The sequence below is a fragment of the Megascapheus bottae genome, chromosome X (assembly GCF_031878675.1).
Source record: "Megascapheus bottae isolate mThoBot1 chromosome X, mThoBot2.hap1, whole genome shotgun sequence".
NCBI lineage: Eukaryota > Metazoa > Chordata > Mammalia > Rodentia > Geomyidae > Megascapheus > Megascapheus bottae.
The window spans coordinates 69,697,593-69,725,405 of record NC_143547.1 but is presented as its reverse complement, the minus strand read 5'-3'; the positions used below and the strand labels follow the sequence as shown (position 1 = coordinate 69,725,405).

The window sequence follows — 27,813 nt, the reverse complement described above, 5'->3', positions numbered from 1 at the left end:
TACTATACACTTATTACACTTTCAACACATTTATCTCAATTGAGAACATGCATATTTCAATACCCAAGAATCTCATGTGTAAGAAAAATACAGTCCAGTGTGTCTTGCATAAACAATTTTAGATCATCCCTATAAAAACATACTTCAATTTTCCACAATGAAGTTGAAACTATTCTGTCATTTTGGTCATAAGTATCTAATGTCTTTTCAATATGAAATGAAAAAAATACTTAGCTGAGACAATATTCTTTTAATTTTGATGTAAGCTACTTGAAGTGCAAAAAGCTCATTTCAGATCAAATTACTTAAGAAATTTTAAAAGAAAGAAGAATCAGCACTGATATAAACATAGACCTATAAGAGTTCTTCCCCTATTAACTTGCTAGGAGACTTGAGCTACAATAAATTTCCTCCCTAATAATATGTAAATATTATATATTATATATAGGATACAATCTCTAACATTTTTCCCTATGCACACTTTCTACTAATGTGTACCTAATGTGTAAGCACATTCTAATCACAAGCCAACACTTGAAGTAACAAAAGAGCATATGCCAACACCTCTAGTCTGTGGGACATTTCAACGATATATCTTTTGTGGTGAGAATCCATAGCCACATATTTTCTAATGAATGAAGCTATCTTCAATCACAAAAAAATACCCTTTGCCACAACATCAGTTATCTGGGAGGAATAGAGCTTGTGATAAATATCACCTTATAATCAATCACAATTAGCTGTTTGAACTCTTCAGGTAAATTCTATAGAGAGTAGGTGCTTGTAACAGGCAATGCCAATTAACCACTAGTAAACCAGAAGTGGTGCTATGACTCAAGGGGTAGGGTAGTAACCTTGAGCTGAAGAGCTGAAGGACAATGCCCAATCCCAGAGTTCAAGCTCCACGTTAGACAAAAAAAAAGATAGAATGCCATTGACAGGCCAAATATGGAGAAGGTATCTTTATAGAAGTCTTTTTAATCTTTAGTAAATTTGTTAGCATTATCTTTAGTTATATGCACCATGGCTTTGGCTGAAAATGTTCACATACTTTTAATTTTTTTTTTAAATTTAGTTTTATTGTCATAGTGATGTGCACAGGGATACAATTACAGTCCTAACCCTTGAGCCACAGCACCACTTCTGGTTATCTGGTGATTAATTGGAGATAAGTCTCATGCACTTTTAGTGCTTGGGCTAGCTTTGAACTGTGATCCTCAGATCTCAGCCTCCTGAGTAGCTAGGATTACACGGTACGCACCAACATTGCCTGACTAAGGAAGCTCTTTTTTTTGCCAGGCCTGCTTGAAGTCTGGGCCTGGGCATTGTCCTTGGACAGGTTTTGCTCAAGGCTAGGTGCCTGCCCCTTGAGCCACGGCATCACTTCTGGCTTTTTCCTGTGTATGTGGTACCGAGGAATTAAACCCAGGGCTTCATGCATTTGAGGCAAGCACTTTTCCACTAGGCTACAATCCTGTAAGTACGCTTCTTGTTGGACATGGTTACCCCCTTTCATGCTTTTCTTCCACTTTCCCTCCCCCAAGTATAAGAGTTCATCTGCATTCTCTTTCCAAGTTTATTTTCATAAACTTATTCTTTCCATGACTTTTACTTCAACATGGCCAATTCATATGTTTGTTTTATTTATTTTTTGTTTTGTTTTGTTTTATTTTACTCAAGGGATGATGTACAGTTACATAAATAATGTAATGAGTACATTTCTTCACCAAACCCTATGGAATTCCTACTCAGTATATTCTCACTAGTGGAAAAGTAAGGGATATGTTAGTATCGAGCAGAAATCTAATATATAATTTATCTGGACAGTTCCATAGCAAGATTTACTGCTATATATTTAAAAAACATATAATCAATAATGATGTGGTAAAGTCATGTTCCTTTTGCTATTTCTTCTAGGAATGGCCATAAATCAGTTTATGAACACAGTGATATTATGAATATAAGACAATGTATATTTCATAGTAGTAAGGATAATTTCTAAATGGACGTCTAAAAAAGACTTTCTGTTCCATGATCATCAGATAGTTTTGATGTTCTACTGAGGAAGAAATAAAATATTCCTTGGTGTATTTTGGTGGCTAATAGATTGTATTCTCTAACCACAAGGATATGCAAGTAACCACTGGTTCTAATTACAGGTCAATAGAATGCATCAGTGAAGTCTTGAATTTCAAATATTCTTTAAAATAATAAGCATGGTAGAAATATTAAGGTAGCATCATTTCTGATAGAAGTGAACACGTTCTTGACTGGAAGTGTTTTGAGGATTTATTGTCAAACTTTAGACTGGTAGGACAGTTCTACTGAACTTTCTTTCCATCTCTCCTTCCCATGGGGTAAGGTTTACTTTGTAGTCTGATGACTCTGATAATCTTTCCTAATCAATTCCCATTTATTTCTAATAAAATCCTTACATGCTTTATTTCATGTTGATCTCTATTTTTCAGAGGACCTGGATTAACCAAATATGTATGTATATTTTAAGCAAGCTTAGATAGCAAATTCCTACTCTAAGTGTCAGCATCAGTGTTTCTTTTTATGTGAAGCCATTCTTCTTTCTAACAAGTGGATTGCTGCTGTCAGAAAGAATGACACCACCCCATTTGTTAGGAAATGGAAAGACTTAGAAAAAACCATATTAAGTGAAGTAAGCCAGACTCAAAGGAAGATTGGCTCAATGGTTTACCTCATTTGTCATAATCAGTAGAAACCTTGGTCTCTTCTTGCAGAGATTTGCAATAGAGCAAAACCTAGATACATAAGGCCATATAGTATGACGCTAAATGGAAAGACCTCTAGGATATAGAAACAAAAGCCATATAATGAGTGATTGTTGTCCTTAATGTACTGTTATCTCTCATCTCTTTTGCTATCCCTTGATTATCTCATATTGTTACAGTATCTTACTTTGTTATCTGATATATTGGATATATTTGTATTTGGTTATTTGAAATTGGATAGGGAAGGGGGGGGAACAAGATGAGGGGTGGGGGGGGGAGGGAAATGGAGAACAAAACATGAGAAAGGGTATCAATGTACGTGAATTAATGTACCTTCTATCCGGCACATATAATGTAACCCTTCTATCAATTATAATAAAAATATATGAAAAAAAGAAAGTATTTTCATTTCTGGGTCTATTCAGTCCACACCTTTAGTGTAGATTTATCGAATCTGAATGTTTGCCTCTGCAAATCAACTGTAAAATTAGTATGTGTGAAAAAATTAAATCTTTTAAAAATAGATGAATGCTAACATATTTTATTCAGTTTTCAATAATAACTGGATGAATGAATAACATGGTATTAATTCTCCAACAATATTATGCAACATAATTCGTACTAGTCTACTATCCAGTATTGTCTTTTTGTATGTATAACGGCTTTTGCTAAAACTAAAATGAGCTTATTACTGTTTTACAAATGGTATTTCTCTCACTTTCCCATGCAAGAAATACATACTATTGAGTAATACCTAAACAAAAAGATAAGCACTCAGTCCCTATTGATTAAAACTATTTGAAGACCATAATTATCTTTCTAGCTAAAGTATAAATAGAACCAATCCCTATAAAAATCTCAACAGGATTTTTGCTGAAATGCATAAGCCAATCCTAATTTTTATGGAAAAGGAATGGATCTTGAAGATTAAAAACAACTTAAAAGGGAAGAAAAGGAGGAACAAAGCCTAAGTGTTGATATAAAAAGATAGTCTAAATCTACTGTGATATCTCATATAAATTAGTGGAACAAAAAGTATGCTTAATAGTTGTTATAATTTTAATTCTGAAATTATACATAAAATTATTCATATTTATGTGGCATGCAAATATACATATAATATGTATATAATATTTATGATAATGTATGCTTACTTCTAACACTTATAATGTATTTATGGTGAAAAATTTCCAAGTCCTTTTTCTAGGTTCTGTGAATGTCCAGAAAATTATTCTTGTCAATAGTTTAACTACTTCACAGTAGGAAGTAGTTTTCCTACTGTGAAGTAGTTAAACAGAACTTCTTGCTCCTAACTAGATGTAACTTAAACTCTATTGATTTTATCTCCCCATCCTACATTTTCCCTAGTCTCTTCAGATTCTGGTAAATAGCATTCAATTCTCAACTTCTGTGAGATCCAAAGGAAAACAAATCATTTACATAGGAAAATAGTTTATTGCTACAGATGTGTTGAGATAATGCAAAAGACTAATTTAAAAGACTCCATGGTAGTACAAACTTATAGTATTCTAAATGCACTTAAGACTTAAAGTATAAACAGAATTAGATGAAAATCTTGGCTTAATACTTTGTGATATTGGCTTTGGTAGAGGTTTCTTAGGTACAGAATTGCATTAGTCAGCTTTCCATACTGTAACAAAACACCAGAGATAGTCAACATACACGGTCTGTATGATGCTCACATAAAACATACAAGCTCTGTATGAAGACTCACAGTTCTGCTATACATAGACCAATTTCAATTGTTTCCATTGATTTTTGGTCTGTGGCAAAGCAAACCAGAAAGGTTCAATTAGAGGATAAAATATATTTCACTTTTATTTCAGCCTTGTAACATCTTGATCAGAGACATCAGGTACTATTAAGGTGTTGGTAAATTGTTTTGTAACAATAGAAAATTAATGCAAATAAATAAAGGACCTCACATCCAAGAAAATCCAGGACCAGGTGGATTCACAGCCGAATTCTATAAGACCTTCCAAGGAGAATTCACTCCAATATTGCTCAATTTCCTCAATGAAATTGAAAAGCAAAAGATCTCTACCAAACTCATTCTATGAAGTCAGCATAACACCTCATCCCAAAACAGGATCAGAACTCATCATAGATATAGAAGTATAGACCCATCTCTTTGATGAACATGCATGTAAAGCTTCCCAATAAAATTCTGGCAAACCAATTTAAAAATCTAATAAAAAAAATCATAGACTGATCAAAAGGGATTCATTCCAGGGATGCAAAGCTGGTTCAATATGTGCAATTCAATTACTGTAGTTCAGCATATCAATAGGAGAAAGGAGATAAACCACAAGATCATCTCAATACAAGCAGAGGAAGCATTTGACAAGATTCAAGACTCAGTTATGATGAAAGCTCTGGAGAAACTAGGAATCCATAGAACATTCCTCAACATAATGAAGACTGTGTATGACAAACCTATAGCTAGAATCATACTCAATAGAGGAAATTTAAAACCATTTCCTCTAATAAGAATGCCTTGTCTCTCCCTCCTATTCAAAACAGTATTGGAACTCCTAGCAGGAGCAATAAGAAAAATACAAACACAATAGGGATTCAAATAGGGAAAAAAGTAAAACTCTCCCACTTTGCAGTTGACATGGTCCTCTCCCAAGTAACTTGTGCTGATCTGAGCCTTTAGCTAAGTAGCAGAGTTCAAAATTAACTCACAAAATTAAGAAGCTTTTCTGTATGCCAAGAAGGAGAAGAGCAAGGTTGAAAATCAGGAAAGAAATGCCTTTTGTAATAGCCTAAAAGTAAAATAACTAGGAATTAACCAAAGATCTGAAGGACCTCTATGATGAAAACTTCAAAATCTGAAAAAGAAAATCAAAGCAGATTTAAGGAAGGGAAACAACATCCGAAGCTTCTATGAAAATTGCAATACTGCCCAAACCTATCTACAAATTCAATGCAATACCCATTAAAATCTCAATTACATTCTTCAATGATATATAATAAGCTATCCAAAAAATTCATATAAAATAATAACAGACCACAAATAGCAAAATTAATCCTTAGCGTGAAGAACAGTACTGGAGGAATATCGCTATCAACTTCAAAATCTATTACAAAGCCGTAGTAATAAATACAGCTTGATACTGGCAAAAGAACAGGCCTAAGGATCAATGGAATAGAATCAAAGTCCCAGAAATAAACACTCAGGCCTAAATATACCTAACCTTGATAAGGAAGCCAAAAACATGAGATGGAAGGAATACAGCCTCTTCAATAAATGGTGCTGGTAGAACTGGCTACACAAAGTAGAAAATTAAAGTTAGATCCTTATATATCATCATGTACCAGAATCAATTCCAAATGGACCAAAGACCTCAGTGGAAAACCAGATAACCTTGAAAATATTACAGGAAGAAATAGAGGAAACACTGGGGCTCCTTGCCACAGGTTGAAATTTACTAACACAAAAACAAGTTAAAGAAAGACTAGATAAATGGGATTGCATCAAACAGAAGAGTTTCTGCATGACAAAAGGAATAGCTAGCAAGGTAAATAGTCATAAAATTGGAGAAGATCTTTGCATCAAACTAGGGTCTCTTATCTAAAACATGGTTAGAGCTCAAAAAATTAAACCCAGGGCGGAGAATGTGGCCTAGTTGTAGAGTGCTTACATAGAATGCACAAAGCCCTGGATTCGATTCCAAGATATCACATACACAGAAACAGACAGAAGTGGGGCTGTGGCTGAAGTCATGGAGTGCTAGCCTTAAGAAAGCCCAAGGACAGTGCCCAGGCCCTGAGTTCAAGCCCCAGGACTGGCAAAAAATTAAACTCTTCAAAAACAAATCAAAGATACAACAATCCATTTAGTAAATGGCCTAAAGATGTAAAGACTTCTTTGAAGAAGAAATAAGAATGGCCAATAGACAAATGAAGAAAAATTACCATAAAAGAAATGCAAATCAAACCTACATTGAAATTCCACTTCATCCCAGTTGAAATTGCAATTCTCAATATAATAAATGATAACAACAGATGATGTTGGGTATGTGTATAAATGGAATGCTATTACACTGCTGGTAATATAAACATGTTTAACCATTCTGGAAAGGTTGCTTAAAAAACTAAACATACCCGCTACAGTCCGTTCAGGTCTTTGGACACAAGAAAACCGCCACCTCCATGGCCCACTGCAAACACGGGAATGGCCTCATCATAGTGAACGGGTGACCCCTGGAGATGATTGAGCCATGCATGCTGCAGTACTGGAGCCTGTTCTCCTTCAGGGCAAAGAGCGGTTTGCTGGTGTGAAGGGTGCTGGTCACCTGGCTCAGATTTATGCTATCCGGCAGTCCATCTCCAAAGCGCTGGTGGCCTATTACCAGAAGTATGTGGATGAGGCTTCCAAAAAGGAGATCAAAGACATCCTCATCCTTTACGACCGCACCTTGTTGGTGGCTGATCCCTGGCACTGCGAGTCCAAAAAGTTTGGAGGCCCTTGTGCCCTCCGTCGCTACAAGAAATCCTACCAATAGGACCATCCTGGGGTCAAGATTGGCACTCAACTTTGTAATAAAGATTGTGGGATTTTAAGGTTTCAAAAAAAAAACCCAAAAGACAAAACTAAACATAGAGATTCCTTATAAGTCAGCACTCACACTCCTGGGCATATACCCAAATGATCACAAACAAGATCAAACTAAAGATGCCAGCACAACCATGTTCATCACTATTATTTACCATAGCTAAGTTATGGAATCTGCCTAGATACCCTCTGTAGATGTATGAATCAAGAAAATGTGGTATATATAAGCAGTGGAATACTATGCTTCTATCAGGAAGAATGGCATCACCCCATTCATGAAGAAATTGAAATACTTGGGAAAAAATAAGTGAAGCAACCCCGACCCAAATAAACCGAGGCTCCATGGTTTCGCCCATTTGTAATAATCAGTGTATGTCTAGGTTAGTCCTAGCAGAGGATTACAAGAGCACAATAGCTACGTACAAGTTTTTTTTTATATTCTACTATTTGCAATTATTTCTTTTTTGTTCACATTTTTATTGTGATTAATAGAAGGGTTACATTATATTCACCAGATAAAAGGTGCATAACTTCACAAACATTGATACTCTTTCTCATGACATGGTCCCCATTTCCCTCTCACTCTCCCCCCCTTATCTTATCTTGATTTCCCCCTTCCCTATCCATTTTCAAATAACCAATTAAACACATATAAAATATATCAGATAACAAGGTGAAATATTGTAATAATATGAGATAACCAAGGGATGGCAAAAGAGATGAGAGATTACATAGTACATTAAGAACAACAGTCATTCATTATATGGCTTTTGTTTCCTTATCCTGGAGTTCCTTACATTTAGTGTCATACTATTTGGCCTAATGTCTCTAGATTTTGTTCTATTGTAAATCTCTGCTAGGAGAGCCCAAGGTTTCTACTGATTATGACAAATGAGGGAAACTATTGGGCCTATGTTCCTTTGAGTCTGGCTTACTTCACTTAATGTGATTTTTTCTAAGTCTTTCCATTTCATTATAAACGGGGCGATGTAGTTCTTTCAGACTGATTTGCAGTTATTTCTTACTTCATTTTTTCCTTTGGTTTATTTCCTCATGTCACTGTTTTTTTTAATTTTTTATTTCTGTACACTTTGTCTTCTATATAAGTTTATATGATATGGGTAATGGAAGGAGAATCACAGAAATGGTGGAACAAAGGGTGAATTCAACAATGATATTCATTAGATATTGTGTTGGAAATGAACTTTACAACCTGAGTGGCAGACAGTCATGTAGGGGAAAAGTGGGAGAAAGTGAGAAATTGGGTAACATTGCTTTGAAAGAAATGTACTATTACCCTACCTATGTAACTGCAACATCACTTTAAAATGTAAATTATAATCAAAGAAATGCCCTATAGTAGATGAGTGGATCAACAAGATGTGGTATTTATACACAATGGCATTCTATGTTGCCATTAGAAACAATGATATGACACCATTTATAAGAAAATGGAAAGACAGAAAAAAATCATATTAAGTGAAGTAAGCCAGACCCAAAGCAACATAGGCTCAATGTTTTCCCTCATTTGTAATAATTAGTACAAACCTAGGACTCTCTTACCAGAGGATTATAATAGCTCAAAAACTAGATACATAAGGCCATATAGGGTGAGATTAAATTAACGGACTTCCAGGACATGGAAACAAGAGCTTAATTATAAGTGATTATTGTTCTTAATGTACTATTTTTTCTCTCTTCTCTTTTGTTGCCCTCTGGTTAATCACATATTGTTACAGTACCTGACTTTGTTACCTAGTATATTGTATATATTTATTTATTTATTTGAAATAAAAAGGGAAGGGGGAAAATGATGAGGGGAGGGGGTGGGGAGAAATAAATGGGGGCAAAATCATGAGAAGGGGTATCAATGTGAGAGAAGTAATGCACCTTCACTCTGATGAATATAACTGTAACCCCTCTATACATTAAATTTAAAAAGGTAAATAATAAAAATAAAAATAAAATTAACTGTCACTTTAAAAATATTTCAAATAATGATTCCAACCATCTCAGAAAAGCTTTGATAATTTTTATATCTTATCTTCACCAAGAAGCAAGCCATGTACCAATTCTCTAATCAGTCCAGCTACAATATGCTCAAAATACTTGTTTGCCCTTCAACTTCATTTTTACTAAATATGCATCGTTGTCTTGTGGAAGCCAAATGCTTCTTCCTAGTAGTCACCCTTGCCTGATATGGCTACAAAGTTTCTCCTTCATTCATGATTGCTGAGCATTTAAAATTCATTGTCTTGCCATCAAAGGCTATGTGTCTGTTACTTACCAATGGCTTTTACCAGACAGTTTTTTTTTTGTTGTTGTTCTTTTTTCATTTTTTTTACGGAAAACGTAACTCATTGGCAGACTTAGGTATAATAATCTAAACACAAGCATCCATTAACCCATGTCTCATGTGAAGACATTATTATTCTTTCCTTTCCTATGTTTCATCAAAACATCCATGTCTAATATCACACTCTCATAGATTCCTGGCAGATGAGAGGTGTTGATCCAATCCATTAATTCATGCAACAAGTATGTATAGAATGACCTACCACATGCAAGGTAGAGTCAACGCTCTTTATTGAACACACCCAGCTTCACAGTTTTGTGATCTGTGGATTTACACGGAGCTCAGTATTTAGAATGATCCTGTGCTTGGTTTCATGCTCTCATTTTGCTATCTTCAAAGACCTAATAATTTTGAAGAAGGGATCCCACATTTTCCTTTGGCAGTGGGATTCTGTGTATAATATAGCTGGTTTTGTTGTAGAAATATAATAAAAGAGGAAATATAACTGTTATAAGTGATAGTGGAATATCTGCATGCTAGTTTTGGTTCTTCCACTACAGAACTATGTTATGTTGGTCAAGTAAAATAATTCACTTCTAAAACTTAGCTATCAAGATCAAGTATTCAATGGCAGTTTTCAATACCTTTTTCTTCTCTCCACCTAACTGTACATGTGTAGTAGCATAATGAGAAAGAATTTTATCTCTTCTTCCCTTTCCCACTAAATACTCACTTAGTAAACTACCAACCCTCCATCCCAAATATGGATGCTAACTGATTTTAACTCATTGTTGTGATCATTACAATGTTTTTTTTACAAAGCTTACATTTTTTGAAACAACCTTAACATAAATTCAACATGAAGAACAAAATCTCAGTTCAATATACAAGTTCAGATTCTAGCTCTAACACAGCTGCTCATTCTTGTGCCTTTAAATTCCAGCATCCAAAACTGTTATTTGCCTATATCTTTGTATTTAAATCCTATTAGTAAAGTGTGATTTTGCTAATAAACATTCCATCTCTTTAGTCACATTGTAATCTCTCTGATCTCTAAACAATTCTGTACTTTGCCACACACACAAACATACACACACACACACATACATATATATAATCACATTGAATTTAACTCCTTTCATTTTTGAGAATGCAATACATTCTAATATTTTGTCAATGGAAATATAAGCTTCACATTATTTCCTCTCATTCTTTTCTGTAACCGCCTATTAAAACTGCCAGCTAAGTATTTCCTGAAACTATCAAGCTCAGACACCTATATGATTCTAAGTATATGAGTGTGCATGTATTACTTCCATCATATTTGCATCTCATTCATGAGACCCTGACATTACTGACACAGCTTGGAATATATCTATAGATTGTGCAAGCCACAGTAAAATACCAAAATAATAAACAGAACCAATTACAATTGATTTGATTGATGTATGGACTATTGTAATCTAGGGAATAAAAATCAGCACAAAAGCAAGCAAAATAGCATCCCTTTTGAAATCTCTCATGTTCATAGCACTGATCAGAATCATCTTCCTTTTTTCATGAACAGATTCCCATCACAATGGGTGTAAATAACTATGTCAATGACAGTAATTCCATGGTTATGTTGTTCCCACCCTTGAGCTCAGTTTCCTAGAACCACTGCCGAATGCTTCATACCAAGCACAATCCAGATGCCTGTCTTTGCAAATACAGACACAGACATTTAATACATAGGGGTTTTGCACTAGCTTGGATCATTTCATGCAATTCGACAAGCTACCAGCTTTGTGAATGACCTTACCAGGGCATTAGAGAGAATTAATCTTACTGATTCTTCCCCTTCTCACTGATAGCAGAATAAGTTGCAGGTTGACCTGGGATCTTTGCAAGATTGAAACCTTAACATCAGCCAACCGCGAAAGAGCAACTCATCTCAAAGCTCCTTTTCTGGACTGTGGGAAAGTTGATACAGCAGCATAATGTTTAAGCTCCACAAAGTCCTTATTAAGTGTGACAGCAGCAGCTGGAGCTGCTAGAACTGGCAAAGCATTGAAAGAAACATGGAGTGGAATCAAGGTTTGAAACCACATCTCTTGCTGTGCTCCTTATCGTTTCATTTGAATGACTTTCTAAAATTGAGAAAGAATTAAAGAGAAAAACAATACCTTAAAGTTTCTCAGATAAATATGGTTTTAAAAATAGATTGATAATTGATTGGCTGCTTTTGAATTGAAATAAATGGTAATGAGAGACCTGGATTCTATCTTCCCTACTCTTTTCCCCCATCCCATCACTCAACAAGCACTATTTTCTCCTGAATAATTTTCAAGTCCTTTTCTGATCTTCATGCTCAGAACCATCACTTTAGCTTAGACATACTTGTTATTTCTCCCCTCTTAAAGTTCTCTTAATCTTTCCCAACTGCAGTTCCGAAGGCAGCAAGAGTAATTTTCCAACAATGAAAATCTGTTAATATCACACATTGCTTAAAACCTTTAAGTGATCTCCAGTGTCTTAATGATAAATATCTAAACTTCTTAATCTAGTTCAGATCATAAAAACAGTCTTCATGCTCTGGATTATATTTACCTCTCCAGATTAATCTCCTGTAAGGGCACTCTGACCAAGTGTGGAGTCCAACAATAAAAATATGATTTAAAAATCTTCAGATGCCTTAATCCCTTTGAAGTCTTAGGAAGTACAAATCAAAAATAGCATTTTGAGTTCAAGTATACAAAGCAGCTGAAGGTTTTAAGGTAAAATAAGTAAGAAACTCATAGAAGAAGAAGTCAAAACCCCAAGTAAAGGGACAGTCATAACTACCACATTTTTCATATTGCAATCCTCATCAAAACAATAGTTTGAGATATTAGTTGCATATATTATAGTTTATTATAATTCAATGGAATCATTAAACCCTTATATATATGTATTTCTCATTGGAAATATTTTTCTCATTTTTACAGATCCAACAAATGGTTATTTGGGAATATTCAAACTATAAATGACGAAGTTCTACTTCAAAGTGTTTTTTAACATACAGAGAAACTCTATTTCTATAATCTATTATGAATAGGCAGTAGGCAGCATAATATGATAAAATCATAATAGGAAGGGTAAATTAGAAGCCTAAAGTCACCATATAATGATTAATGAAACCTGGTTTAGAGCCTCTAGTGATTCCTAATCTAGCTAGGTCCTTTTGCTTCACAGATATACTGTGCAACTCTCTCTCTCTCTCTCTCTCTCTCTCTCTCTCTCTCTCTCTCTCTCTCTCTCTCTCTCTCTGCCTCTCTTTCTCTGTATGTATATGTGTGTTTATTTCAAAAAGCTACTGAAGATTTTTCATCCTTGAGTCAGAGGTTAAATTTGAGTGTTTATATTAATATTCTCAAACCCCAGTATTTCTAAAACAACTAATTTTAGGAGATTCAAATGGCATTGAAGAATAGAAGGTAAATTTTGCCATTGAATGGGAAAAGCAAAACTGGGATTTAATCTGGGATTAAATGCCCTCAACTTTATTCCATTTGGTAAAACCATTAAGGTTGGGCTTCCAATAACAAATCTAAACATTTATATATGAATTAATTTGAATCACTTTTTTCTTATTTAATTGTATTTTATTTTCAGGGTAATGTGTAGAGGGGTTAAAGTTACTTGAGTCTCTTTCTTATGAATGTGTTTCTTCATTCCTTAATTTGCATTCTTTTTTCAAATTTGCCTTCCTCAAGATCGCAAAGGATAACAATAGCACAATAGGTATGTTCATATGATTGTAAAAATGAGGCTAATCAAACTTTTCTCCAAGATATGGAACAAGAGTTATTTTATTGTTGTTCTTTATGCACTGCATGAAACTCTTTTTTTCCTTTGGTTTATCCCCTATAGTCACTGTTTTTTTATTCTGGTCCCCTGTGTCTTGGGTAAGAGAAAGAGAATAACAAAATGGAGAAACAAAGGACAAAGTGTGAACTAATGCAATAGTGATACCCAGAAGATGCTAGGTTAAAAATGAACTACAAGCTGCAGGGGAGGGGGGATATGGAATGGGAGATCTGGGATGGGAGGGGCGGGACAATGGGAGAAAGAAAACCAAGGGAGAAAGTAACAATATTTGACAAGAAATGTACTCATTACTTTCTTATGCAACTGTAACCCCTACATATATCAACTTCACAACAAAATAAAAGTAAATGTTTAAAGACCTCATTTTAAAGGATAATCTGTGTAACTATTTTTCCCATTCAGGTAGAAAGACTATATATTTAAAAAATCAAACTATCTTGACATTTTTTTCCTACTCGAGTTCATCAATCTCTTTCCCTGCAATGTATTTATTACAGGTAAATTATCTACACACATCTTTTCTTCATTTTTCTGGTTCAAGTCAGGTAATAAATGAGTAGTCTTAGCCATCATCACTCATTTCACGCCTTTTTTCATTTATTAGCAAGCTGATTTTTCTATAATAGCCCATCGCCAGCTATATTTATTTTTAATAACCTTGTTATTCCATCAGGATAATTTGCCCAGTGTTAGTTCCATCTGGTTTTCACCAGCTTCATCAAATAACACACAGTCAAAAATGAATGCACAGCAGAAAACAAATGAATTGTTGCCAGCGGCTAGAGGAAGAGAGAGAGGGAGAATGACTGCTTAATAGGCTAAGGCTTCCTTTTGTGGACATGAAACTATTTTGGAACAGGATGTAAGATATGATTGCAGAATATTATGAATTTACTAAAGGCCACTTTAAAAGGTTATACTTTAAAAATTGTATTTGTAGATTACATGAATTTCATATCACTTTTTCAAACAACAACAAAAACCTTCTATCCCCAGGAACCTATATCCAAATGTGAAAATGTAGACAGTAAAAAAAGTAACAATATATATTTTGCATTATATGTTTAAAAAGTACTTAGTGCCACAGGAAAAAAAATAAACAAGGTTATTCATTAGAAAATTGATATAAGGGAAGATGGGGGCGATTCAGTGGGAGTCTTTTTGAGCTCTCGCCAAGATACCAGTTCTAGAATCATAGGGGAAAGTTCATACCCAAAGATGGATCCTAAGTAAGCTTTAGCACCACCGAGATCTCAGTCAGAGAGGAGAAAGGCAGGAAACCGTTGCAAGAAGACAGCGTGCAGCGGTGCCAGCCACTCGGAGCCACCACAGAGACAAAGCCTCCCTCCGGCACTTGAGCAGACGGTGCTTCTCCAAGACAGAGCCAGACAGAGCCTGTGCGAGCCCAGAGCCATCACCTGTCAGTGGCGTGGAATTGCCACATTCACGGAACCAGAAATTCCAGCAATTTAATAAGAAACTCAAGAAAAATGGCAAATCAAGGAATAGCATCTCCCACTCAATATAAACAGGCAATGGAGCAGTCAATGGCAGAACTACAGGAGAGTCCTCTAAATGCTACACAAATGTGATTGATAAACATGATTAATGAAAAGTTGAAAACATACAGAAAGAGATATGTGAGGAAGCCATGTGATGAAAACATAAAGAAGATGATATGTGAACGTGAGGAAGCCATAAAGGAGGCCATAATGGAGGATTTATGTGAGCATGAGGAAGCTAGAGAAAGAAAAATAGTTGAATTCATAGAATCCACAAACAAAAGCTGATGTAACTCCAAAAAATGTCAATAAGTGTAAAGGTGCTGAGCTAACCTTTCAAATGGAAATCAAGGAGTTAAAGAAATCCATACACAATCTAAAACAAGAGATGCAAGGCATCAAAAATGAGCAAGTAGAAACAAGGTAGATGAAGAATAAAGTAGAAAGAATTGATAGCAGGTTAGACAAGGCAGAAGACAATCTCTGGGGTTGAAGATAATCTAGTAGGTATAGAAAAACAACATAAAATGAGTAAAACCAAATCTAGGAAATATGAGAGAATGCTTCAGGAGGTCCAAGACACAATTAGGAAGCCTAATTTAAGTCTAATTGATATTGAAGAGGGCCTAGAGAAAGAGGTCAATGGTATTGGAAATACACTTCAGGGAATCATCTCAGAGAACTTCCCAAATATCCAGAAGGGCAGGCCCATCCAGATACAAGAAGCTTTTAGAACCCCAAACAGAACTGAGAAGAAAAGGACATCCCACCGCCACATTATATTCCATACAGGATCAATAGAGACCAAACAAAGGATCCTAAAAGTTGCCAGGGAAAAGAGAACAATCACATACAAAGGAAAACGAATCAGAATAACACAGATTTCTCAGCAGAGACCATGCAAGCAAGAAGAAATTGAAGGATATATGTTATGCCCTTAAGACAAACTTTAGACTCTATTACAGTGCTATAGTGACCAAAACAGCTTGGTACTGGCACAAGAGCAGGCCTGAAAATCCATGGAATAGAACTGAGGACCCAGATAATAACCCACAGGCCTATGGTCACCTAATCTTTGATCAGGGAGCCAAAACAATAGAATGGAATAAAGACAGCTTCTTCAACAAATGGTACTGGCAGAACTGGTTAAGCACCTGCAGAAAACTTATATTCAATCCTTCTTTGTCATCCTGTACCACGATTAACTCCAAATGGGTCAAAGACCTCGAGGTAAAAGCAGATACACTGAAAACTTTACAAGAAGGCATAGAAGATACACTAGGTCTCCTTGGCACAGGTCTAAACTTTCTTAAGAAGGACCAAGAAGGGATCACTACTACACTGTTGCTGGGAGTGCAAACTTGTTCAAACACCATGGAAAGCAGTATGGCGGTTCCTCAAAAAAAGACTAAACAGAGCTCCCCTATGACCCACCAATTCCACCACTTGGCATTTACCCACTTGTCCATAAATAAGGACATATTAAATCCACTAGCACAATAATGTTCATTTCAGCCCTATTTATCATAGCAAAGATATGGAACCAACCCAGATGCCCCTTCGTTGATGAGTGGATCAACAAGATGTGGTATTTGTACACAATGGAATTCTATGCTGCTGTCAGAAAGAACCACATCATCCCATTTGTAGGAAAATGGAAAGACTTAGAAAAAAATCATATTAAGTGAAGTAATCCAGACTCCTAAAGGAACATAGGCTCATTGATTTCCCTCAGTTGTTATAATCAGTCAAACCTGGGGCTCTCCTAGCAGAGGTTTACAATAGAGCAAAATCTAGATACATAAAGCCATATAGGATGAGGCTAAATGAAAGGACTTCCAGGATATAGAAACAAAAGCCATATAATGAGTGATTGTTGTCGTTAATGTACTATGCTATTTCTCATCTCTATGTTATTTCTCATCTCTTTTGCTATCCCTTTGTTATCTCATATTGTTACAGTATTTTACCTTGTTTTCTGATATATTATATATATGCTTATTTGGTTATTTGAAATTGGATAGGGAAGGGGGTAAAATAAGATGAGTGGTCGGGGTAGGGGTGGGAGATGGACACTAAGACATGAGATAGGGTATCAATGTTTGTGAAGTAATGCACCTTCTATCTGGTGAATATAATGTAACCCTTCTATTAATTACAATAAAAATTATATGAAAAAAAGAAATGACCTATATAACTTTGGAGGGAGAGAATTCAGAAGGGAAAAAAATGGGAGAGAAGGAAAGAAGGGGTGACACTTTTTAAAGTAAATGCTCTCAGTACCTGACTCATGTAACTGTAACTCCTCTGCATATCACCTTTACAATGACATTTTTTTAAAACTAGGGGCTGTGAGTTTTGGCCTAGTGGTTGAGTGCTTGCCTAGCATGCACAAAAACCCAGGTTTGACTCCTCTGTACCACATACAAAGAAAATCCGGAAATGGTGCTATAGCTCAAGTGGCAGAATGCTAGCCTTGCTTAGGCCCTGAGTTCAAGCCCCAGGATTGGCAAAAAAAAGAGTTTTGCAGGCTGAGGGAATGGTGAATGTGACTGTCCCCAAGATTCAAAGATATCTTGAGAACTTTCCTTTCAAAAGTATAGTCCTTTAATTTTTTTTCCTGATATTAACCCAGACTATAAGAACTACATTATCATATGACTTTTGTCAGGTTAAAAATGTTTCTCCTCTGAGGTCAAGTCATTCTGTATATGATAAATGAGGCTGGTTTGATAGCCAAAACCAAAAATATTACTATGGACCAGGGACTTATATTTATTTTCATTCAGATATTTCCTCATTTGATGAAGTACTTCAGGTTAAAAACATCCAGTTGTTATTTAACCCATTGGTGATTTCCAATATGTCAAATTTTTCAAATCTATTGAGAATATCCTTAAATAGATTTAATGTTGAGGAGAGCAAAACATTCGTCTTATTTCTTGTTTTCTGCTACTTTGTTTTGTTGAAACAAAAACTCTCCTTTGAAAATAGAAAAAGTTCCTCAAATGACTAAACATAGAGCTCGCCTATTACCCAGCAATTCCACTACTTGTTATTTACCCAGTCATCCAGAAATAAGGATGTTCTTCTGTATCTACAGTGGCATCAAGGAGCAATTATATGGCTTGTTTTTGTTTACTGTCCTTGTCATGGTTTCATTTTTGCTCACTCACCCTTAGATTCACTTTTCCCTACGTCCCCATTTTTCATGCATTCTCATGATTTAGAAGCATTAGGTAGTATGAACAATAAGAAACGATGGAGAAAAATCAAAATACAACATCACATATCAAAAAGACTATGCATCAAATATGTACCGAGACTCAAAATGTCTAGGTTAGCCTATTTATTGTTCTTCATTTTTCAAATCTTTTCAAAACCCAAAATATATTAAGCTAAGCATCATCTTGGAAACAAGGTTCACTCACAAATATAAACAATATCAGTAACTCTCTCTTCTTCAAAGAAGCTGCTAAAGGAGTGGCAGAAGATTTATTTCACTTTGCCATGGTGAAAGACAATTGTTGTGGAATTAATTACATTCTTCTCCTAAGAAGATCTCATTGAGATTTTAAAGGCTTTTGAACAGATGTGATTCATAAATTTTGATTCATTTTATTCAGTGAACTCATTAACATATACCTCTGATAAAGGAAAGCACAGTGCTTTTTGTAGGGTTGATTAGAATTTATCTTGGTTGAAATACTTATCTGTAACTGAATTGCTGCATTGTCTTTTCTGATGCTATATGAATAAAACCAGTTCACCACCAGAAGTGTTTTCTCCAATAACCTTTCTTTCATAAAAAGCATGACATTAAAATTTTAAATGTTTGGCTTGGCCCTCGTCACTCATGCTGAAAATACTAGCCAATCACAAAGCTGAGGTGAGGACCACAGATCAAGGCTAGCCCGCATAGGAAAGTCTATGAGGCTTTTAGCACCAATTAATCACCAAAAATAAGAAATATTTCTGTAGCTCCAGTATTTGAATGCTATAGCTCTCATGTAAAGAGTGGGTACAAAGACAGTGCCAAGGCCCTGAGTTCAAGCTCCAGGACTGGCACCAAAATATGATCATATTAGAAGCTCTGAGTTTACTCATTTCTCTATTTTCCAGTTGTTGCACACCATGACAGAATTTCCTGAAACTCTGGGACATACTAAAGTACTTATATTATTAAAATGCATCCTAACTCATCTGCTTTGACAAGTTCTAAGCAGAATCTGTAATAATATTTGCAATAGAAAAGGCTATTGGGACATTATTCCTGATGTTTTTACAATGCTTTATTGTGTGTGTGTGTAAAGAATACTTGAGCACAATGGAATGACACTGGGAGATACCACCAGTTGTCTCCTACTTGATATGGAAATATATAAAAATGAAAAAGTGTAACACTGAGATGTTTTTCTCTAGGAGCTGAGAGACCTTGCTGAGAATATTCTCACCAAGATCAAATAATAGATTATTAAAGAACAAAGGTTTAAAGTTGTTTATTTTAGTGTTGAATTTTTGGTTGACAAAATTTCATACATTTATTGTGTAAATGGAACTTTTCAATATAGGCATATATACTACAGAATGGCTAATATGCTGATCAATTTATGTTTTACCTCAGAAAGCAAAAGTACAAAAACTATGTGAAATAATGCAAAATTGTCTATTATCTTTATTTGCATGCATATAAAAGTATGCCAATATCCGTGCATGATTTCAAAAATTTAAAGTTTTCATATTGTTGCTAAGTCATTCACATGTGTGGTGTTACAGTACTTTGGAAAATGTTGCATAAACGATTTCTATATCTAAACATAATTCCCAATAAATAATGAAAATAAGTCATCTCAAGGAACAATGGTAAGACATAGTTTACCCAAACATTGCACTTGACTTTGGAAACTGAGGACCTTTTTTCCATAATGGAACTATTGTGAGCAACTAGCATTATTGCTATAGTAACATATAATTCAATGATATCTTTAACTGACTCTTAATCCTTTAGCTACTATTATATGATGTACAATTCTAATAAAGTAGAATAGGATTCATGTTACTGCTTCAGCTGAATTGTGGATTTCATTTCTTCCTTAGAGGCAATATCATAACCCTACACATTCTTTGCAAGTGCATTTAAATTGTTTTGTCCTAGCTTGAAATAATGCCTTTCTTTCACAAGCTGCCTAGGTATTAAGGAAATAACGAAGTTTCAGATGGTTATATCACAATATTTCTATGCTATGTACAAAGAGGAGATTGCTTGCCCATGACCTTCAGTAACAGTAGAAGAGTCATTTGAATTGGTAGCTTCTTTTCCCAATAAAGAATTTCTTTTTTTTCCTTTCCAATAAAGAATTTCATGCAAACAACACTTACACATTCACATGCACTGAAGTAACAACCACTCATGATAATCTTGAATTAGCAAGCATATAATCTTACATTAAATCCTTTTAGAGTTAGAAGAGACCTAAATTTAAGAGCCTATTTTTATAGGAACAGTGTGCTAAGCCAAAACTAGAAAGATCAAATGGCATATTAAAGGTGACAAAATTTTCTGGTGATAGAGCCAAGACTAGTGTTGAGGGCTTCTGATTCCTAGCCCAATACTCTTTCCTGTATCACCGTCTCTTGTTGTCACTCATACTGAAAAAAAACAGTATAATCCCATCTCACTAAAGATCCTGAACTATGTCATGAAAACAGTATTTTTCCACTTATCAATAGGTGCTGCTTTTTTATTACCCACCCCTTCTCATGTTTTTGTCCCCAGTTCCCTCCTCCCTCCCCTCCCAATCATCTTGTTTTCCTCCTTCCCTCTCTTATTTCAAATAAACAAATAAACATACATACAATATACCAAGTAACAAAGTCAGATACAGGAACAATATGAGATTAACCTAAGTGCAAAAAAAGAGAAGAGAAAGAGATGTTCAACCATCACTTGCCAAGAGAATTTTGAATAAATGAAGATCATTATGCCTTCTGAAACTTAGGAATGGCACAATATAAGGAACATTTTAGAAAGAATAATGTGACAGGTGCTTGTAAAATAGAATGATGATGGGGATGGGGTACAAGCACTTAGATCAGCATGGATGTTTTTAAATGGGCTGTGAAAGAAACCAAGAACCAAGAGAGAAACAGTGACGTTTTTCTATTCATATTTACACACATCTATCAGACTTAGACAAAATACTAGGAAAAAGGACTAATTCAATACTAGGTAAGAAATGTTCATATTTTTGTCATAAGCCACATTAAAACTAAAAAAACTATTTTTATACTTATCCACATGCAGATATGTATATGTAACACATACGGACAACCAAAATACACTTGATACATATATTTTCTTTTATCAGTCTGTTAACACAAATTGATAGTTTCTATTCCATCCTATTTCTAATTTCCCTCAAAAGACCTTCCAGAGAATTTGACATCAATTTATAAGTTATCAATGGGTCATATCCTGCAGTTTGAGAAACACTGCTGTTGACTTTTGTCCTGGTGATTTTTTCCTATTTTACATTCTTTTGTATCTGTCTAATAATCTAACAAGAATTAATCAATATGAATTAAAGAAAGTAATTCAAGTCCTAGAAAAATTATATGTGCCTATTTATTACAAGTGCTTGAAAAGTAACTTACATCAGACTACTTCAATACACTCAGTGGTCAATTGGTTATCTAAGACTATTTTACTAGCTTATATAATTGTGCAAAGGAGTTTCATTGTGATATCTCTATATATGCTTATAAAGTACTTGGATCAAATTCTCCCCATTCCTTCTTTCACTCATTCACCTCCCCTTTTTATGTCTGTTGTGGGGCTTGAACTTGAGACCTGAGCACTGTCCCTGAGTGTTTGTGCTAAAGGTTAGCACTCTAACAATTTGAGCCACAGCTCTACTTCCTGTTTTTTCATGGTTATTCAGAGATAAGGGTCTCACATACTTTGCTTCCTGGGGCTGGCTTTGTGCCACTATCCTTGGATCTCAGCTTCCTGAATAGCTAGGATTACAGGCATGAGCCATCAGCACTCAGCTCTTCACCCATTTGTAAAACAAAAGTTTTTAATTGTGTGCCAATACTGGGGATTGAACTCAGAGCCTCTTGCTCTCACTTGGCTTTTTCACTCCATTGATGTTATGGCACTTGAGCAGCACCTCCACTTTCCACTTTTTGCTTTTTAATTGGAGATGAATGCTACAGATTTTTCTGCACGGGGTGGCTTTGAACTTAGATCCTCATATCTCACACTCCTGAGTAGCCACAATTTATTGCTATGAGTCACTAGCACCCAGCTAAAACAAGTTTAGGTTTTACTATTCTATTCTTATATATGTATATATGAGTTATTTATACCATATGTATCCTGTCTATTCATTTTGATCTCCCTCCTCCTAGTAATTTGTCCCTTCAAATGGTCTATACAAATTGCATACTGCTCTATTAATGGTTAGAAGCTTTCTTTTGTTCCCTATTACTTCACTGAAAACTTTAAACTGTAATCCTGGCATTTAAAATCTTCTATACTGTGATATATTTCTTCCTTTCCAACCTAATTTCCCACAAACTCAACACCAGTATTCTTGCTAGATTCCCTCATGGTGCAGAAACATCTTGTTGTTACTTTCTCTACAACATTGTTGGCTCTACCTTGAATTTCTCCCTTCTTCCTGAGCACAAAGCGCGGCCTATTTTATGTAGTGTCTGCTGCTCATCACTCTGCCTCTCACTGAATCCTGACAACACACACAAAGAACCACAGAATGCTTGACTTTATTGTAGTGTGCTCTTTATTTTTTTGTGTTTACTGATTTTTCATAACACTGGGGATTAAATTGAGCGCTTTGTACTTCCCATACTCTCTATGATTGAGCTGGGCCTCTATCTCTTTTTGTTTTATTTATTTATTGAATAAGATCTCTATTTTGCTGGCTTGTATCATGACATAAGGCTTCATAGATTTCAGTCCCTGGTCACTTGTCTCCATATTATGTGGAGTCCTACAGAGGAGCAGTTGTGAAGCAAGGAAAAAGAAAAGAAGGGGCCATGGTCCCAATATTCCCTTCAAAACGTTTGTTCCCTGCCCAGTGCCAGTGTCTCATGCCTCTAATCCTAGCTACTTGGGAAGCTGAGATCTGAGGATCATAGTTCAGGGCAGAAAAGTCCCCATTAGACTCTTACCTCCAATTAACTATTAGAAAACTGGAAGTGGTTCTATGGCTGGCTCAGTGATAGAGTGCTAGCCTTGAGAAAAAGAGCTCAGGAACAGTGCCCGGGCCCAACCTTATGAACAGCAAAAGAAAATTGTTCTCAGTGATTTAAAGGTTGTTCCAATAGGCCTCACCTAAAGATTCCACCATATCCCATTACCATCATAAGCAGGCAACCACGTCTATAACCTATGAATCTTTGAGTTATAAATAAAGGACATAAAATAACCTTTATTGTGATCATTGCATTAAATAATGTATGAAACCCAATGACTATTTTCCTTTTATGTTCATTCCTCCAAGGGAGGATCATATCGTATACAGCATCTAATATAGGCTTGAGTACATGGTAAGCATTTGGAAGAATCCAGTTGATTCCATGATCAATTCCTTCATTATTCAACACTGTCTTATAAAAGAAAAACAAAATTTCCCAGGCAATATGTACAGCCAACTAAACCTATCAGCCAGCAATAAAGAGAAATCATCTACTTTTTAACTTCATTTTCTTTTCTTGAAAATTGGTTCTGATTTCTTGAAAATTATCCTCTCGATATTTTACAAAATAAACAAAGTAGCTGGACCCTAAAAGGACAGTGCCTTCCCTTGACCACCTTCAAAATAGCTGTGAGTCTTCCTTTATCCTCCAAGTTTCATTTGTTGTGTCTTTGTGAATCAAACTGCAACAAGCAACTTGAAGCAGATATGCCATTATGTCTATGATGTTAAGTCAAAAATGTTTGCATCTAAATTGGATGAGATGCTGCTCCATCCTATGAAACAAAATAATAATTTTAATGCACTCCTATTGTCATATAGAAACATTTATTTCTGAAATGACTCCAATCATTATTCATTTCTCTATTTTTTATGCAGGTATACAAGTCTGACAAATGGAAAAAGTAATACTTTGAGGAATTTGTCCATTGAACTGTAGCAAGTAGTGACAGATGCAGGAACGACATGCACTGTGGTTTTCCCACAAAGAAATGATAAAGAAATAGAATATCACTTACATGTCAGAAAAATGGTTTTCATTATATGATGATCTACCATTGCAAATTACTTTTGCTCAGTTCTCTAGCTTTCATTATTTTATCATATACTTTGATCACTGTGTTTTTCACAATGATCCACTTAGGTTAACATCTTGCTGCCTCAAGTATATGTTAACGTTTGGAGACAATGTCAGGACAGAAGGGTTTGCTAGAACTAAAAGTACTGAGCTTATTTCTAAGGCGAACACTATCCAAAGCTGAAGGTTTAAATTTCTTTGTCTAAGAATTATGTTTAGAAATTTAAACACTACCTAGAGCAAGATGCCACCTTTCTCATAAAATAACAGAAAACATATGATTCACTGAAAAGTAAACTACAATCAACTCAAAATATGTGAAAGCATGTTTAATGCCAATTAAAATAGGGTAAAAAATTTTAAATCTATGAGTTATAATTTTCTGCTGACAAAGATTGAGGGAAGTAATATTTCCAGAAATTGTTGACAGGAATATAAGCTGGGGGACATACTAGCAGTTTTATCAAATTTGAAATACAATAACATTGTATCTTTAGCTACAATGCCATTTTCCACACATTCCCTTGTTATGTTATCAATCACTATATGTGTCTGCATATGTTTATGTTGTGGGATATTATACAGCCATTTATAATGATAATGACTAAATTTTCCTTCATAATATAGAAAAATGTTCAATGTTAAGTCTAAAAATCAAGTCACAATGACAGCAATAAGCTATGTTGTTATTATGCCTGTGTGTATAAAAATACACTGAGATATATTATACATACAAATAAATGCTATAGCCAGCCTCTTGTGATTTCATGATTTTCATTTTGGTTTTTCAGAGGGATGAGATATATGGATCAAAGACAGACTGAGCAAAATGTCCTTGAAACTTCATCAATAGGATCAGGAGCCTAGTGTTAAGTGTCCTTGGCTACCATGCACAAATCCCTGGATTTGATTCCAAGAAAAAGCAGGAAGTGGTGTTGTGGCTCAAGTGTCAGAGCACTAGCCTTGAGCAAAAAGTGTCCAAGCACAGTGCCCACGCCCTGAGTCCAAGCCCCAGTAGTGGCAAAAAAAGTAATAAAAATAAAATCTTGATCTACAATTAACCAGCACAAAGTTAACTTGGAGGCATTGCTCAAATTGTATAGCCCAGGAATAAGAAAGCCAAATTTTCTCACTTGAGACATTGAGTACATGACACTTCTCCCCAAAAGAATGACCAATAGAGTAAGCATTATACCATATGTCTTACATTCCAGCATTTCTTCATTTTGTTTTTAAGGTCAATTCAGTTATTAAAACCTGAAGCCTCTTTGAGGTTGTTGTTTCTAATGATTTATGTGAAGTTATTTTTTTCTTTTCTTTTTATTTTTTTTCTTGTTTCTCCTTATGTTTTATCCCCTGCTATTACTCTGTCTGACTTTGGTACCTGGTGTATTATATATAAATTCATTTATTTATTTGAATTAGGGAAAGGAAGGGGGAAAAACAAGATGCACTCACTACCTTATGAATGTAAATGTAACCCCTCTATACATCACTCCAAAAATAAAATAAAATTTAAAAAATTTTGAAGCAGAGCCGGGAGTTTGGCCTAGTGGTAGAGTGCTTGCCTAGCATGCACAAAGACCTGGGTTCAATTCCTCGGTAACACATACATAGAAAAAAAGCCAGAAGTGGTGCTGTGGCTCAAGTGGTAGAGTTCTAGCCTTGAGAAAGCCCAAGGACAGTGCTTAGGCCCTGAGCTCAAGGCCCAGGACTGGCAAAAAAAAATTGAAGCATATCTCAAGGTGTTTTGGGTTATTATATACACATTTCTAACATACACATTTACTGCGTTTTAAAGTAAAAGTCTTTTTCAACATATTTCACAATTTAAATTAAAAAATAATGTAATACTATATTATGTAAATATTGACATATTTCATCATTCCTTAGTTCTAAAAATATAGTTATTAATAATTTGAATTTTATATATGATATTAGAACAATGATTTTGAACTAATAGATTCAATGAAAAGATCCTGATGCCTGCAGAAGTCTTAGACTCATAATTACAGAACATATAATGCTTTTAGAAGCATACTCACACCCCAAAATATATTTTATTTATATGGTTAGAAGAAAATGGTACATTTTTTTCAGTATGCATGTATTTTTCTATTTTGGATATTTTACAAGGTAAAAATACTTCATATTCAAAACTAAAGACTTTGCTTCCTTAATAAACTAAGTTACTTCAATAAATATTACCAGAGCAAGATGTATTTGGGAATTAGGGTTTATATTCATGATGACTTTTCTGATACTCATTTGTTTGAAAAGCATTAGAATTTGATTGGACACAATTCTTTACACTAAACTTTCATTCTTATTTCAGCTGACTTTCTACCTAACATTTAATGAGTGGCCAAAAATATTTAAAAGCAGTACGCAAGGCTTTTGCATAGAAAAACTATATCTCCAATGTTGTTTCTTTTTTCTTTTCTGTTTTGCTTTTGTCATTCCTGGGTCTTGAACTATGGGTCTGGGCACTGCCCTTGAGCTTTCTCAAGGCTAGTGCTCTACCTTTTGAGTCATGGCATCAATTTCTGCTTTTTCTGTGCATGTGGTATTGAGGAATCAAACCCCGGTCTTTGTGAATGTTAGGCAAGTGCTCTATCACTAGGCCACGCTTCCGGCCCCATCTCCAATGTTGTTGTTCTGTATGAAGCTCGTCTTTTAAAGTACGAACTTAGTTCCTGAACATCCTGTTCCATGTAAGAGGCTTTCAAAAAGTATTGCTTCAGCACAAGATGTGATAATATGTTGTGGCTGAAAATGGTTTTAATTTTGGTCAAACCTGGAGGCGACTTTAAATAGGCAGAAACAGCCTTTCTGAAGGGCTGAGGCCCAGCTGGGGATCTATCTGATTTAATGGCTCTTCAAAGCCATGTGTCCTAGCACTTGACCCACTTTTGCCTTAGCAAAAGAGAAATGCTGCTATTAGAAAAAAAGTGACATTCAGTGACATGTATGGTTTAGAGGAGTATACAACTCCATCATGTGTTAGTAAAGCACACATTCACCTTTGTATTTCTATGATACTTAAATCATACTGGGAGTAAGAGATTTCTAATCTTCCAGGCAAATCAGATACTGCATCCTCAATGATCTAGGAGTCTTCAGTATAAATCATCAATGCAATTAGCCAACTAGGAAACAAGGACATTGTTTGCTTGATTCCTTCTCTTTTTTTTATCTCAATTTCCAATTTATCCCTACCAACTCCTCTAACACAGAGTTATCTTCCCTACTTAAAATTCTTCCACGACAGGCAGTTACATATAAAACAATATCCATGCTCAAAAGCATGCCAGCCAAATCCTGAGTTATCTGGCTCTTGCATCTCTTGTAACTTGTCCTCTGGATGAATTAAATCTCTAGAAACGATTCTCTGGTAGTTCACTTCAGTGAAAGAGTGATGTGTAAATGGCCTTTTACTTCACTAGACCTTAACACCTCACTAAAATTTTGTCAAAATTTATCTCATTTAAAAATCTTCTAGCAATCACTAGCTCTTCAAAGATTAATTCTATGTTCTCATAT

At 35.1% G+C, this 27,813-nt stretch overlaps 1 protein-coding gene and 1 pseudogene across 1 annotated transcript in view; one reads left to right on the top strand and one right to left on the bottom strand.

The window, feature by feature from the left end:
* The window catches only part of Il1rapl2 (interleukin 1 receptor accessory protein like 2), a 479,341-nt gene that overhangs the window by 376,003 nt on the left and 75,525 nt on the right, over positions 1-27,813 (bottom strand). The gene's annotated exons all lie outside the window — the stretch shown is intronic.
* On the top strand, positions 1,404-7,273 carry LOC150041290 (small ribosomal subunit protein uS9-like; annotated as a pseudogene).